The 14,122-nt window shown below is 40.2% G+C and overlaps 1 protein-coding gene across 7 annotated transcripts in view; it reads right to left on the bottom strand.

Moving 5' to 3' along the window:
- The window catches only part of MYRIP (myosin VIIA and Rab interacting protein), a 260,265-nt gene that overhangs the window by 130,411 nt on the left and 115,732 nt on the right, over window positions 1-14,122 (bottom strand). Inside the window, exon 1 of one of the 7 annotated variants that reach the window (XM_083577734.1) lies at window positions 14,074-14,112. The exons of 5 other annotated variants lie outside the window; for them this stretch is intronic. The gene's annotated coding sequence lies outside the window, so the exon portion shown is untranslated. Of the gene's footprint in view, window positions 1-13,352; window positions 13,446-14,073; window positions 14,113-14,122 lie in introns of those variants that run through there. One more of the 7 variants, XM_083577733.1, reaches the window with a different exon arrangement.

Below are 14,122 nucleotides of genomic sequence, written 5' to 3'. Positions count from 1 at the left end.
CTGGAAAAAAACCAAACCAAATTCCCAGTTCCCATTTTTATTTTCCCCACAGTACTGGCTATTAATTTATGTACATAGCCAACAGAAGAAGGCACCATGAGTGAAATTAGCAAGGGGGGGGGGGTTGGATTTCAATATTACTGGCAATACAGTGTTCCACTGTTGTGAATCAGATCTACACACAAAAAAGCATGAAAACAAAAGAACAGACACATCAAGCAAACACTAACTTTAGCTGGTGAAAATGGGAGTGACCAAATAATCTGGTCCACCTAGATCAACAGTTCTGCCAGCCATCATCATTTAAGTTCCATGAACATTATTCAGTTTCGGCTCATGTTTGCAGGGCCAGACCAGGACTGATGCAGTTGCTTATGGGTCAGAAGATAATGAGATGCAGAGCTAATCATGTGAGGTAAATGGCTAATAGGCTAAGACAGGGGTTCCCAATTGGGGGGTCTGTGTAACCCACCCAGGGGGTCTGTAGCACCATTCACATAACAAAAACTACCACAGTGGTATCAAAATTTTCAGAAGTTTGGCTTTTGAAAAACAGGGGGTCTGCAGTACTTAGCTAATTGGGAACCACTGGGCTAGGATATGGGAGAATAAGTGAGTCATCTTTTTCAAAAGTCTCCTAGCTTACTGGCCATGTACCCGCAACCATACCCTATTTTATAGTAATAATAGTAGTAGTAGTAGTGTATTTATACCCCACACATCTGACTGAGTTGCCCCAGCCACACTGAGCAGCTTCCAACATATATAAAAATATAATTAAACATTAAAAAACTTCCCTATACAGGAAGTATATAGTTTTCCCAGTAGTGATGTATGGAAGTGAGAGCTGGACCATAAAGAAAGCTGATCGCCGAAGAATTGATGCCTTTGAATTATGGTGCTGGAGGAGACTCTTGAGAGTCCCATGGACTGACTGCAATAAGATAAAACCTATCCATTCTGAAGGAAATCAGCCCTGAGTGCTCACTGGAAGGACAGATCCTGAAGCTGAGGCTCCAATACTTTGGCCACCTCATGAGAAGAGAAGACTCCCTGGAAAAGACCCTGATGTTGGGAAAGATGGAGGGCACAAGGAGAAGGGGATGACAGAGGAAGAGATGGTTAGACAGTGTTCTCGAAGCTACCAGCATGAGTTTGACCAAACTGCGGGAGGCAGTGGAAGACAGGAGTGCCTGGCGTGCTCTGGTCCATGGGGTCACGAAGAGTCGGACATGACTAAACAACAACAACATACAGGGCTGCCTTCAGATGTCTTCTAAAGGTTGTATAGTTACTTATCTCCTTGGCTCGGGGGGGGGGGGGGAGGGTGTCATATTACTCCTCCAATTAAAATAGGGACGTCCTAAGAAAAAGGATCAAATCAGAAACTGGGACAGCTTCTGTAAATTCAGGACTGTCCCTGGAAAATAGGGACACTTGGGAGGGTCTGCGTAGCTTCCCTAACGAAATATGTATCTTGGTAACTCTGCCACTGGAAGAGTCAATAATAATTAAGGGCAATGATGGCTTGGGAGGAAAGACTTAAAAGGAAACATAAGAAGAGCGCAGTTGGATCAGAACAAAGGCATGCCTAATTCAGCTTCCTGTTCTCACAGTAACCAACAAAATGCCTATTGGGAGCCCAGAAGCAGGACCTCAGCATTTGGAGGACGTTAAGATTTTAATAGGGAGCTGCCTCTCTCTGGAGATCTGATGTGAGACACTGAATTCAGCTGCCGGCTCTTCCAAGCTGTGCCTCCACCACCTATGCTCTACCTATATATTTGTAAAATAATTGTTTGTTTGCAGATAAACTCAAATATTATAAAACACTGCTAGCTGCCAGTAACTGAAGGAAATGGAATCTGGGTAACTCCTTTGCCCCTTAAATTCTCTTGAAATCTTTTAATCTGGCTGCTTTGCTCCTACAACTCCAGTTCCTGAAGTGAAGCTCTAAAGGAACACTCTCCAGAACTTTAATCTAGACATGGCCTTTTCGGCACCTTTTCCAGCTCCACAATATACTCATTGGGATGCAGTAATCAGAATTGTACAAGGCATTCCAAGTATGACCGCACCATAAGGCATTATGCTACTAGCAGTTTTATTTCTGAACCCCAAAAGAATCTATCTTTTTCACAGCTGCAGCACACTGGGTTAATGTTTTCATTGAGATCCACTATGACTACAAGATCCATTTCCTGGTCAGTCAGCCACTAGTTCAGCCCTCATCATCCTATATGTGATTGTTTGCCCCAATAAGCATCACTTTAACAGTGCTATTTTTCTAGAAAAAGAGGTGCCAGAACTCACCGTGAACACCTCCCTTGTTCTCTTATAATGGCAATGGCACCCACCTGAGAGGTGCCGGAACTGAGTCCCAGCGAGTTCCAGCTGGGGGGTGGTGGAATGCCCTGACTTTGCACATACTTACATTGAATCATAGAATCATAGAGTTGGAAGAGACCACAAGGGCCATCGAGTCCAACCCCCTGCCAAGCAGGAAACACCATCAGAGCACTCCTGACATATGGTTGTCAAGCCTCTGCTTAAAGACCTCCAAAGAAGGAGACTCCACCACACTCCTTGGCAGCAAATTCCACTGTCAACAGCTCTTACTGTCAGGAAGTTCTTCCTAATGTTTAGGTGGAATCTTCTTTCTTGTAGTTTGGATCCATTGCTCCGTGTCCGCTTCTCTGGAGCAGCAGAAAACAACCTTTCTCCCTCCTCTATGTGACATCCTTTTATATATTTGAACATGGCTATCATATCACCCCTTAACCTCCTCTTCTCCAGGCTAAACATGCCCAGCTTCCTTAGCCGTTCCTCATAAGGCATCGTTTCCAGGCCTTTGACCATTTTGGTTGCCCTCCTCTGGACACGTTCCAGTTTGTCAGTGTCCTTCTTGAACTGTGGTGCCCAGAACTGGACACAGTACTCCAGGTGAGGTCTGACCAGAGCAGAATACAGTGGCACTATTACTTCCCTTGATCTAGATGCTATACTCCTATTGATGCAGCCCAGAATTGCATTGGCTTTTTTAGCTGCCGCGTCACACTGTTGGCTCATGTCAAGTTTGTGGTCAACCAAGACTCCTAGATCCTTTTCACATGTACTGCTCTCAAGCCAGGTGTCACCCATCTTGTATTTGTGCCTCTCATTTTTTTTGCCCAAGTGCAATACTTTACATTTCTCCCTGTTAAAATTCATCTCGTTTGTTTTGGCCCAGTTCTCTAATCTGTCAAGGTCGTTTTGAAGTGTGATCCTGTCCTCTGGGGTGTTAGCCACTCCTCCCAGTTTGGTGTCATCTGCAAATTTGATCAGGATGCCCTTGAGTCCATCATCCAAGTCGTTGATAAAGACTTGAAGTAAATGTTCCAAAAGAATCTCTCTTGCCTGGGTGAATGAGCATTTCTTGAATGATCATACTTGGAATGCCATGTACAGATTGAAGTAAATGTTAATACTCATTCACCCAGGCAAGAGAGATTCTTTTGGAGCTTTCTGGAATCCCTTTTAGTTTTTACTATCCTGAATGATTTAGTGTCATTTGCAAATCTGACTATCTTCTCTGCTCACCCTTAGCTCTGAATCACTTCTGACCAAATTAAAAATCACTTGTCCCAATACGCCCATTATGGCTTCACAGAGAAAACAGGCAGTTACTACCGTAATACTACCACTTTAGTATTGCTACTGCACTTGAATAACTCACATTGGACTCCACCCACAAGGCAAGACTTCCCCTATCTGGTGCCCTCCAGATGTTTCAGACTCAGGCCAAAACATCTGGAGAGCATCAGGTTGGGGAACACTGCAGAAGATCATGGTCTGCCAACATAATAAAATGTAGTGTAGTTTTGCAGAAAACAACAGGTGTATGTACTTTTCTAGCCTTTGATTCCAATATGTCAAAACAGTTTACAGGTATTAATTCTGCTTCAAAACCATTGTGACTTAATTCTGCAGAATGTTTCCCAGGTTTTGCAATGGCAAATTTACTGGAAGAGACACATTAAAAACAAGTAATTGACTCAGGGGTTTCTGAACAGCACGGAACAACTTTGCAACTGCAAATAGTCATTAAGCTTTACCAAAACAACCTGCTGCTGGTGCAGTATTTGGCCAGTAAAGAGTTGATGATCAATACATGGACTTGGGGAAAGTCAGATCATCAGGATTGCCATTAATGGCTATGACACAGAACAGAAGTCTGAGCTACTGGAGCTAAGTCAACACCCCATAAATATGATGAGTACAGTTGCTACTGAATTTCAGTCTAAGCAAATTTATAATTGAAGGAAGTCAACGTATTTTCAATAAGATTAAGACATCTTGTAAAGGAAGTACTGTTATCTGCTCTTGCCAGGTTGACCATGAGGCCACCCACACTTCCTCTCATTCCTGTTCAGCCCTTAAATGAATAAGCCCTTTAAGAAATACCAAGTAATTGTTCCTTACATCTATGAAGGGTTGAATTAGAGCTTCACAGTACAGTGGTACCTCGGGTTAAGAACTTAATTCGTTCCAGAGGTCCGTTCTTAACCTGAAACTGTTCTTAACCTGAGGTACCACTTTAGCTAATGGGGCCTCCCGCTGCCGCCGTGCCGCCAGCGCGCAATTTCTGTTCTCATCCTGAAGCAAAGTTCTTAACCCGAGGTACTATTTCTCAGTTATTGGAGTCTGTAACCTGAAGCGTCTGTAACCCGAGGTACCACTGTACTAGAATTGGAACCCAGAACCTAATGATATAATGTCCACAATGCAAAAACAGTTGACAATTTGGCAATCCTTGGAGCACCTGCCCAGTGCCCTGAAATATTGATACACATTCATATGTATTTTTTTAAAAAAATGACATTCATTGATTTGGCGTGTACTAAATTGAGTTCAACTGGATGCAGCCAACACCTGCAATTCACATAGGGTGGGAGCTTTGGTGATCTTCATAACGATTTCTGTTCATTCTAAACAATCTAGCAAAGTAACTGCTGGTGATATATGAACTATGCTGCAAAAGCACTGATGGTCCTGAGAAATCCATGCCAGTTGTTGCTTCCCCATCCCCCAAAACGTATGCCACTCTTTGTTTAGATTTACTACCAGTGGATTGGCAGGAACAGTTCTAAGTAATTTTAGCAATTGATCGAATTTCAGGGATTGTTTTAGAGGCTAGATGCAAGCAACATATAGTTTTATTATTACAAAGATTGCATACCTTTATGTGCAGTCTAAGAAAAGTGCTATGAATAAAATTATTGGGTAAATAGCTTCACATTATTTTATCAGCAAAATGTGGCACACAAAATTCAGGAAAATGTTGTAATTCTTTCCTTAAGACCTGAACTTTCAAAAGAGTATAATTATCCAAGAAAACAAGCTGATAGTGTTAGCAGTCAAGACAGAAAAATGTGCAGTATCTAACTAAGCAGCCACATGAATGAAACAGTGCCTGTTGAAATGGTCACATGAAATAAACACGAGACAGTGCTTTCACTGAGAACTGCCTGTGAAAGAGAGCAACAAATAGCATACTGTTCCTTATTAACACAACATCATTTTCTTTATTATAGAGATCAGCTAACCATACCATACCACTTTTTTTTTTAACAGTTGGACAACGTTATCAAACAACTGTTCTAAAAACCTATTATTTGCACAAAGATATTTTTTTAACTTGCAGAAGCAGTTGCATTTTGAATTCCTCCAAAATTATGCCGACGCTATCAAAAACTATTTGTACCTTCCCTTTAAATCCCTGGTGTAGTTCTGTACAGAAAGATGGACCCAGAGAATTAACCTGGATTGAAACTTCACATTTTTTCCAACTTTGCTGACCTTCTCCAGCAGTGTAGAGACACAGGAGAGGGATGACTGGGTTCTAGGGTTAAATCATAGCTCAGACAGAGAACTAGTAAGACCAGCAGGATCCTACCTGACCTTAACGTGCAGCCCAGGATCTCTTGCAGCACATAAGAGTTCTACAGTAAAGGCTGTTAAGCAAACCAAACAGCATGGAAACGGCATTTCAATATATGCTGGAAAACCACCAGTTTAGAACTGATGTCAATTTCAGACAAGTTCCTTACACTACTCGTGACAACTGTTTTCATAGCATTTGCCTTCTCAAGGGAAACCAGTTATCCAATTCATAAACCACATAAACCTGGAGTTAGCTTGCAAAACTTCACTTTCTGCTTTTGGCAATGATAAATCAGCCATCCCATTCACCACAAGCAAAGAGTGGGCCATGGGCATGAAAGTGAAGTCAACACAAGCAAGTTTATTTGTTGAACCATGACATTCATAGCTTGCCTTTATTTCATTGTGTAACTACAAGGCGACCCAACCAGACTTAGACCTGCTTAGTTTAAGCAATGTTTCTTTGCCCTTTTGAGCATGTCCTCAAACCAGTTTGGAATCTGGATTTATTCTGGCTTATCTCTAGAGCAACTCAGGAGGGTGCATACCTTTGTTCAGGTCTGGGGAATCACAGAAGAGTTAACATTAGCAGAACAAAGAGACTCTCAAAATTGTTTCAGAGCTTCTTTCTAAGGAGAAAACACACTTCAGGTTGTATTTTTATTGGGACTGCTCATGGTTTTGGGGAAATCATCTTTATATTTCTAACACAACCTTTCAGGTGCCATAGGAACAGGCAAAAAATCGTTCTTAAAAGAGACAGTAGATCAAGCCCTGTCAACATTACTTTTTTGATAACTAAAATTGATCCTGATGGCTAATTATAGGGTGTCTTGGTTGATATCCCACCTGTTAAATAATGATATTTACTATTCATTACCCATCTGTATTCTCCGCTTACATTAACAGGACTCACATGATGGCAAATGTGTGCAGAATCGTGACCTGATCTTATGCAGCAAAACCTCACTTGTTTACTGATACTTAGCCCAAGTAAATGTGTACAGGACAGCAGCCTAAGTATAAGCACAGATTTGACCCTTTTAAAATAGGAATTAGAGACAGGTGATGCTATGCAGCAGCTAAGAGCAGCAGCTATGCTCTCAGAAGTCCCTAGTCCGCATACCCTAATAATAAATTATTCTTATAATATTGTTTTCAGCTATAAACCTCTGGGCAGGACAAGTTACTGTCTCTCAGCTTCACCTGCAGCCTGCAGTAAAAAGACTGCTTACCAGCTATTATAAGCTTTGAGCACTTGAGAGAGTGCCAAATAAAGACTAAATATTACTCTTGTTGCTGAAATTTTCAAAGAATAATAAAATCTGAGACATAGGTAGAATCTACACACATATAAAAAACACTGTGAAAATGCTTTTAAAAAGCGTTTTGAAAAAGACATTGAATTTTGAATAGCTCACTGTCATCATCTAGTGCCACATTTGTATAATGCACTGTACAGAACATTTAAAAGGTTTTATTTGCAGCTGTATAGCTGAGTCCATAATATACTATTTTAGCTCCTTTGGTTCACATCTTTTATTTATTCTTTTTTAAAAATAGCTATTCTGCTGAAGCAATTTAATACATTTATTGTTGTGTTTGCCTTTGCTCCAGAGGTTCCCCAAATACTAAAGATAGTTCTTTTGCCAACAAATAGAAGGTGGGTCTATGGTTTAGTACTAAGGAATCAGTTCCCAGAGTAGAGAAGTAGTCTGGATTTGAAAGGCCATTTTAAAGTCCCACATGGAAAGAACAAATTCCAAGTAGTAATGAATCCCTCTGCAGATATTCAAAGGTAATATTTCTTCATGATTTGCATATTAAAGCTGGCCCTGAAATTGACTGCAACAATGCCGCTTGGAATGTGGGGTGTACAGTGATGCTCAACATCGCAGTGCCTGCATGTGCAACAAACACCAGGCTGGCAGTAGCACAACATTAATCTCAGTCCCATCCATTCTCTTGCTTAACTGTCTAAAAGAAAACATGCTTTAATTTAGCAGGGGGTTGAACAAGACAGTGTTCTAGCATGATCTGCTAACTGTTCGGGAGAAGTCGACAGTCAATCAAGAGTTAGATCCAGATGAGGTTTCTGAGGACAGCACAGAGAGAGGCATGGTCAAGAACCAACCAGGCTGGAACAAGAATTTTTATAAGCTGAGATCAATGCAGAGTAGCTTTCTGGTGAAAAGGTTACCTTGGGAGGTAGCCAAGGTCTGCAATAGCAAATGAGCAGAATTTATATGTAGGAGTGCTCAGCCAGAAGTAGCTAAGGAAGGTACAGGCTTTTGCAGGCTTCTTTTTCCTCTTTCCTTTCTTTCTCTCGTTCTCTTTTCTTTTCATACAAAAGTGTGAAGGACTAATGGCAAATTAGATTGGCTCCAGTCCCTCACTTCCAGTTCAGGACTGGCACATAAAGATGCATGTCCACTGTTATAAGCAGAGAGAGGGGATGGAGAAAGCAGCAACCAAAATGCAGAAGGAAAAGGGCCAAAAATACAAACACTACCAACACTACCTAATAATCATCCTAGGGCTGAAAGAGTTCCAGAAATCCATCTATCTTAGCTACCTGCAAGTACAGCAAGGCTATGCATTCACTAGACCCATCCAATCTGATCAATTGCGGCAGTCTAGGATACAGAACAGCACAGGGTGAGAAAAGCTACGCTAGGGAAGCTAGCTGCAGGGCAAGTGGTCCAGATGACTGAAGAATATAGTCATGGCCTAAGCTATATCACAATTTTTAATGTGTAAAACTATTTCTCACTCCCCCCCCCATGTAAATCAGAGTGGCATATAGCAAAACTCTGTAAAATATACACAAACAATAGAACACAGTATAATCTGTTCCCTCCTGACAGCTCTGCTAGCTGCAGCCTCGAAACAGCATCCCAAAGCAGCTAAACATGATAGTGCACGCAAATAAGGCAATAAATTTCAATTGCTAGTGCAACTAAGAAATAAACCAATTTTCCTTACTGTAAAAGGAAGACATTCACAGTTTGGGGTTGCGGGAGAGAGATCTGCCTAATTTTGGAGCCACGATTACTATTGGTTATTACTTCACTACCTGGTCCATAGGCGCCAACTCTTAGGAGCTTGGGGGGCTTCAAGCAGCCCCCCCATAAATTATATGAGGGGGCCGGGGCCTCCCCAAAGTTGATGGGCATTGCCATTCAAATGGTGTGTGTGCACTGTGTCATGAGATCAATTATCTGGGGCGGGGCTTACATCCCTCCCTCAATATTCAAGTTGGCATCCCTGACCCAAACCTTACCCAACAGCAGACTAGGGTATTTACCTAATCTTATCTAGAGAAAGAGTGTCTTCCAAAAATAAAATATGGCAACAACTTGAGATCATGCCCAAAGAGCTACCCAGCCACCCTTAAGCAATGCATGCAAGTCCAACCCGCTCATCACCTGATCTTTGCTTGTGGTAGGAAAAGGAAGGGGCAGCACCAAAAGGACTACAAGCAAAAATCCAAAAACCTCAAAATGATGCTCAAAAATAAATAAATTTATTAGAAAATATATGCTTGTGTGATTTGGTGTGCCACATTCTTCAGAGGCAAATAAATTGTTATTCATTCAAAGCATGCTGCCTCAGACCTAAAAAAGACAAGATGCCAAAATGACATATACTTCTGCATAAACTTCTCAAGTTCAAGAAGCATTTTGAATCTTTTGCCTTGCGGTGGGGGGGGGCTTGCAGGCCCTGGTGTCCCATAAAATGTTTGTTTGTTTGTTTTTTAAAAGCAAAACTTAACTCATATACCCAGAAAACACTCCCTGCCTGACCTTCTGGCCTACAAGTGAAACATCATCAATAGCCATAATTCTTTGCACCGATTTCTCTAAATCATTTTATTACTAAGAGTTAATTGCAGGAAACAACTACAAGCTTATTTTAATTTAGTGCCAAACTGACTTCCACTGAATCAGCTGTGCTTCATCACTGGAAAGCTGGCAAACTTATTTGTGTATTTCTTTATGGAAACACATTAAGGTAAAGTTGGCCTCTTGCCTTGGTAATAAGCTATATCCATTTTTAAAAGCTTTCAAGGAACTAACACAGGGCAGTAAAATATATTGAATCACTCGTTTGATCATGAGACACATACCAGTATTGTTTTGCTAGCTCTGACAAATTGCCATACTACTGTAAACCACTTTGGGTTGTTGTTGTTTTTTACAATCAAGAATTGTATATTTCTAAATAAATAAATTAAAAGTTCAGGTGTCATAAAGGAAATATATCGATATGCTCACCCCATTTCTCCAGGTGGAACAATATTAGTGGAATGTGGTTTCTTTTGAAATGAGGCAATTGGAGGCTTATGGCATATTGTAATATTTTAAGATTATTTAAAATAAACAATTTGAGATTGCAAAGCATGCAGTTTAAACGCTCCAACAGCAAACACCACTGCGCCACAACAGGTATGCAGAGGAAGGCAGCAAGCACCCTAAAACGTTTACACAGCCTGAGCTCAGCCCTCTCTTATAGCTCTCCTAGTCTCTTACTCCATGTCTCAAAACTGCAGTTTATATATTTCTTCTTTTCACACACAGACATAGATTACATCATCCTTAGCTGGGGTGTGGGGGAAGGTAAGCCACATATCCCCTTCTCCATTTTTTTAAAAAAAGTTCAGAACATTGCTTCTTGATGTAGGACTACTTTGCAAACTTCAAACCATTAGCTGCCATTGGGAGACATCACTTAAATGTTCACAGCTGTTGAATGTCAAATCCCAGATTCTGGCCAGGTATGGCCTTAAAGCAAAGCGACCACTATTGCCCTGCCCAAAAAAATCCAATAACAAATCCAATAGGTTACATAGGTTTAAAATTACTGAATTGTTGGATTACCAGTATCAATTAATTTAATGCCACCTTGCAGCTGAAGCAGTTGAACCTTTGAGATACTGTTCTGTAGGACTTAACTCCAGCAATATCTTTCAAATAATGCATAGAGTCTGTTTTATTAATAAATCACAGATTTATATATAGTGTGTGTATATATATATATACGTGTGTATATATGTGTGTGTAACACATATACAAACTTTAGTACTGTAACTGGATAGTCTTCATAATAATATAATGTTTTGGTATCATGAAGTTGTCCACATCAGTTATGATAACTGTAAAAGACTAACTTTTCTATGGCTTTTACTCTTCTTCAAAATCACAAAGCTTTTCCTCTGACTCTTCTAGAATAGCTAATTCTTAATTCAGTATAAAAAGCCTATCTCCAACTAGAATCTAGGTCCTGGGTGCTTGCAGAACAATTGCTTTGTTGCACTAAAACTGTAATTTCTTGGAAATGCATGTGCAGAGCTAATTGAGTAAAGAAAATGCTTTTGCTAATCAAGTTTACAAACATTATTTTTAAAGAATAGCAAGTAAAGAGCAAGGGATAAAATGTGCTGTCATCAAATATAGCAGAATGTCCCAAAATCAAAAGAGCGTGCCATGGCTCTTTAAAGTGTAGGCAAACTTTCTTCATAAGGTTGACTTTCATTTCTCACATGCCAACCAAAGACTGTCTGCATCGGTGCTTGTGTTTTTAGAATGTGTATGCATAATAAAAATCATATTATCCCAGAACTGCAGTGAAATTACATCAGAGTCACTTGCTGTTAACCCAGCACAAATGCTTAGGAGCAGGCTCACTTTACAAGGTAAATAAAAAGCAACGATTTCCCATTCCTGAATTTATTAAAGCAAACAGTCAACCAAAAGACCACTAAATAAATCAGCAAAAAACAAACAAACAAACCCAACAGCAACGCACACATTAAATAGGAAAGTGGTGCTGTCAGAACAATTAACAAGCTTTTGATGAAGTCACCAAGAAAGGAAGACAGGCAAAGAGTGCCTGAAACCAGCATTTAGACTGACAGTTGCTAATATGCTAAGCAGTTCTTGTTTGCAGGTACTCGTAGCATAAGATATACTTCATTAACAGTTGACCTTTACACAAACACAAAAACTCAAAACACATTGAAAAGTTTCAATCACTGCTGCTTCTGCTTGTTAAACAGAATTTCCATTGATACAGCTTGAAGGAAAAAAACCTTTAAAATTTGGATTAATTTCTTATCTTGTATAATATTCCATTGATTACTTTAGACCATTTTAATGAATGGTGTAATGGAGGGATGCCAAATTTAACTTGCTGTAATATTAAAGATAAAAGAAATGGACATCTATTATTTAGTCATAAATTTTCTGAATGACAATGACAATTGGGTCTGAGAATACCCAAATATAATAAGAAAATATCCCATATTGGTCAATAGAAGCAGATGATATATTTGATTAAGAAGAGTACATAACAACTATCTTTGATTTCTACTAGCTACCTAATTAAGTGTAATCTGTATACCTTTGATTCTCCAAGTCTGTATTTTGACCCTTAAGGTTCTCTTTCTTCCAGTCATCAGAAAAAAATACACTTGTAGTTTACAAACTTTGAATAACCAGCATACATACTCATGTGACTGCGATTATATTTTACTTATACATCAATTGTGCTTTTTGAAGTCAAGGTTTCCCCTATGATGATTTATTTTAACAAAAATATATTGAGCACATAACACTTTTCTTCAGCATCAGTAATGAATGCCTGTTCTGTCCTTTTTCATCTACTGCAAATCCCATAGCCTTCTTAAACATCCTTATTTGTTCAGACATTGTTACGGTGTGGAAACTGCTACCCTAGCTGCGTGTGTACAAAAGCAGGATCTTTCAACATGTTATTGTCAATGCAAGTCAAAGTCAAATCTCATTTGTAAAAATAATAATAATAATAGTTTGCCAATGGGTTACGAGTAAGGGAAAAGTGCTTTGTTTCTTTATCTTCTTTCTGTGGTGTTCTAGTGGATGGCTTTGTCCATATAACTGAGAAACCCAGCAGGAAGCATAAGCCACTGTATCAAGAACTCCAGCCTGTTGCCTTAAAAAGCATTTTAGGTATACTAAAGTGGTCAAGGTTTAATGCTGTATTGTGCTAAAGTTGCAATCTTATGCACATTTACCTGGGAGCAAGGCCCACTTTAATGCAATAGAAGTTGCTTTCTAGTAAACATGAAGAGGGCTACAAAACTCCCCAACTGTTTCCTTAATGTTTAGATGTGCTCACCATCAGTTACAATCCTCTATAAATCTAATTATTTCAGGTACTTCTAGGCATGCAACCTAGAAGGGGTCAATGACCCTGTTTTGCTAAAGCCCAATACAATAATAGCAAAAACTACTCTTGGACTCTAAACTGTTTTTAATGGAGTGTGTGTGTGTGTGTGTGTGTGTGTGTGTGTTCCATAATTCTTCTCTGTTATAATTATATGTTCCTATTCAATTATCAATAAATGTTGATACCAAGGTCATAAGCACAACATAGACAACAGCACTTACAAGGCAATCCTAAGCAGCAGTCATTTACAGCTGCAGTGACAGAGCCAGGAACACATTACTGCCAGTCCCCAAACATCTCTCCAGGTAGGGACTCAAATCCCCATATACTGCTCACAACTGCTGTTTTACATCACAATGCACCAGGAGAGCTCACACAACACAGCCCTCCCCCCCCCCCCAGCCTTGGAGCAGGATATTTGCAGTGCATACCAAAACCCTGCCTAAGGCAAGGGTTCAAGAAGTGGAAGGGAGGGATCAGGATTCATAATACAGGATAGTGGCAGAGACCCGAAACTGACAGCAACAACCTCCAGTGACTCTGTATACAGGGGACAAAGTTAGGAAGCAGGAGATGGGAGTTTGGCACCACTCATTTTTAGCAAGCCTGACAATAACAGCAGCAAAAACCATGAGAGGGGCAACTGTCAGGAAACTCCTAATAATAATAATAATAATAATAATTTTTACCCCGCCCATTTGGCTGGGTTTCCCCAGCCACTCTGAGCGGCTTACAGCACATAAAAAATTGTAAAACATTAGACATTAAAAATTTCCCAATACAGGGTTGCCTTCAGATGTCTTCTAAAAGTCAGATAGTTGTTTATTTCCTTGACATCTGATGGGAGGGCATTTCACAGGGTGGGCGCCACTACCGAGAAGGCCCTCTGCCTCAAACTCAGACTCAAACTCACACTGCAAATGGCACAGGGCAGTTCCCTACCACTCAGCCACAGGAAACAGATACATCACAGGGCATTTGCCTCTTCTCT

The sequence above is a fragment of the Podarcis filfolensis genome, assembly GCF_964270895.1.
Source record: "Podarcis filfolensis genome assembly, chromosome: 12".
Taxonomy (NCBI): Eukaryota; Metazoa; Chordata; class Lepidosauria; order Squamata; family Lacertidae; genus Podarcis; species Podarcis filfolensis.
This window is presented reverse-complemented; position numbering and strand designations above follow the sequence as displayed.